Below are 3,013 nucleotides of genomic sequence, written 5' to 3'. Positions count from 1 at the left end.
TGTAAAGGTTACCCTGCAAACCATTCCTCCTTCTGTCTTGCCATTTTAACCCCCCTACCCCACCACCACACACACACACACACACACACCCTTGACAAGAACAGGCGCCCATTTCCATGCTGCTATTAGGGTCGTTTGTCCTGCCGGGAGTGACAGTCTGTTTGACTCTTCCCCAGATACGGCCATTAGGTACAGCTCTGTCATCTGACAGGAGGCTCTCGCTTGCCCGCCCGCCCGCTGTCTCTCTCTCTCTCTCTCTCTCTCTCTCTCTCTCTCCCTAAAAACCCTCTAATTATTTCCTTTCACCGCGGCGGCGGCGCCGGCCGGCTTCGTCGTCCCGGGAACCCTGGGAAGGTAATTTTTTAACCTTTCACGTGCACCTGGGGAGCGCTCCTCCGGGGGAGCCAAGGTGCCTGTGTGGCATTCAGTCATCAAAACATGACCTTTAACGGCCGCGCGGAGAGCAGTTGGCACCGGGCGCCGCCGCTGCGCCATGCCTAATGCTAATGCTGATGTCTAATATATGCACCCGCTCGACAGACAGCCAGACGACCCCAACGCTAACCGCTAACGCCGCCGCCACAGCGGACACATCTGTGGTAAGGTTTTTTTTTTTTTAAGGTGCGTTGCGTCTTGCCACGTATCGCCCTTACCACCTCTGCTGCCAGGCAGTCCATCCGCATGCATGCCCACCCATCCAGAGTGTGTGTGTGTGTGTGTTTTCTGTGTGTGTGGCTGGAACAATGTGAGTGCAGAGGACAGTTAGGCCAGGGAGGGCTACGCTAAGACCTGCCAAGCAGGCATGGGGTTAAAGGCATATCAGGCAGGGGAGTCGGGGAGGGGGTTGACTGGCATCCACCCGGGTGGCAGCAGAGAGGGAATTGGAGGGCCTAATTATGTTGCCGTGAACACATTCGCCATGACCACTGAGCCTCTTTAGAATTTGTCGAGCGCGGTCTGACTAACGTGTCTGACCTTTACGTTTTTTTTTCTCTCTCTCTCTTTCTTTTTCCATTTTTTTTTCTCTCACAAATTGCATGTATCTAGAGAGCATGTATGCATATTCTGTGACCTAGTTGTCATCTTCCCCTCTTATCTGCCCAAATCGCTTTTAAAGGAATTGTGTTTGTTGAGAAAAGGATGTCATCAAGACAGCGAATCCTCTATTTATCAATTTTTTTTTATTTAAAAAAAAACTGTCAACACCTCCTTCACCCTTTCAGAAAACAGCAGAATTGCCACAAATAAATCAGTAAAGAATATTCCAGACCATTATGCCTTTGTTTTGAGCTGTCAAGTGATCGCTCAAATTAATATTACAGTAATTTTTAAATCTGCCGGTCCCCGTTCTGGTGGCATCCTTCATTAGTGTGCCTGTAGGAACAATGCAGCAGGGAGTGGGTGCAAACAGGCTCCCCCATGTAGGAAGATCAATGGAGGGCAGGGACCTGCATGTAAGGGTGATGCTTATTTCACGACGGGGGCCAAAATGAAAGTCATTTGTTGTGAGCGGCGGTTAGCAGCTGCTGAGCAGTGTGCTACTGTGTGACGTCAGGATGCGTTGACGTGAAACTCCATCTGCCGGGGGGGGGGTTAGAGTACCGGCATACGCTTCTGTACGGGCTGTGCTGTACAACTCCCATTTTTAAATTCATATTCATGACTGTATTCATATATGTATAGCTGTTTATTATTTATGATTGTATTTATATATGTAAATGTCTTTACATATAAATGGTGTTACATTAGTACAGTAACAAGAACAACAACAAAAACATATGGCAGTTTCCCATTTTAAAACAATCAGAAAAGCATTATATCTAACAGTTTAGCACACATTATTCATTATATATGTTGAAGCACATTTTAATGTTAAACGTTTATTGTCTTGCGCCAATTTCTTTTCAATCCCAAGTATTTGAAGACACAGAAATAGAGGAAGAGATATAGACAGAAACAGAGCAGATGGGAGAGATACAAAGAGAAAGAAAGAGAGAAAGATAGAGAGAGAGAGAGAGAGAGAGAGAGAGAGAGAGAGAGAGAGAGAGAGAGAGAGAGAGAGAGAGACCTAGTACTCTTCCACACATACTGTAGACAGCAGCAGGTAAACTAGTTCACACAGCCACAGTGAGGACCATGTCACAGGGGAGTAGTTATTAATTTAGAATTGGAAATATTGCTGAAGCATATGGGCCACGGTATGCATGTTTGAAATGAGGGGATGGAAGAGGGAGAAGGGGTGGGGTGGGGGGTAGGACAGGCTAAAACCAGGGCTGTGCCTTAGGCTGAGGTGCACGGTTGCCAGAAATATGGTGATCCCTCCCACCCCACCCCCCTCCCCAATTCCTAGCCTGACACATTTTATTAATTGCTTTGGTCTTCTATGGATATTGTCTCGAAACACTATCAAGAGGGACGAAATGATGATGTCTACAAAGTGTATTATTTTATTGGGGGTTCAATAGTAATGGGTATAAAGGAGGAGAATGAGCGAAACAGGCTAAACAGTCACAGCAGTGAGGAAATGATCAACAAAAACCAGAGCTATGAAGCACTGATAAACACAGTTTATCTTGTATTTTTCAGATACGCACAAAGAATCGGACAGACAAACCATTTCACTGAATTGATTTCAATAATGAGTAATATATGTAAATCCATCTAAACTATGTGAGTAATCAAATAACCCAACGTTTTATTGTCAGTGATGCACAATATAGCATCCGGTACCATAAATAATTAATTGATTCAACACATATTTGTATGACAGTCATTGTAAATGCACAGTTGCGAGGCTTGGCAAACACATTCCCCTTGTCCACCTCCCACATTTTTCTGTTTGACGGAGAGACAGTCTTCACACTTATGAAGCCCTCGTTTGACTGACTGCTGCATCGCACCATTCATTCCCACATATGTATTATAGTCTATATTTCAGGAAGATCACTGCCTATCAGTGGGATGCCTCAAAACAGCATACAGAAAGGTCAGAGCCAAAATGATCCGCTTGAAG

Source organism: Alosa pseudoharengus, unplaced genomic scaffold, assembly GCF_046254945.1.
Source record: "Alosa pseudoharengus isolate Yale_2024_CS ecotype anadromous, Long Island Sound unplaced genomic scaffold, YU_APseudo_1.1 YU_APseudo_1.1_scf_24, whole genome shotgun sequence".
Lineage (NCBI taxonomy): Eukaryota > Metazoa > Chordata > Actinopteri > Clupeiformes > Clupeidae > Alosa > Alosa pseudoharengus.
Note: the sequence above shows the minus strand (reverse complement) of the source record.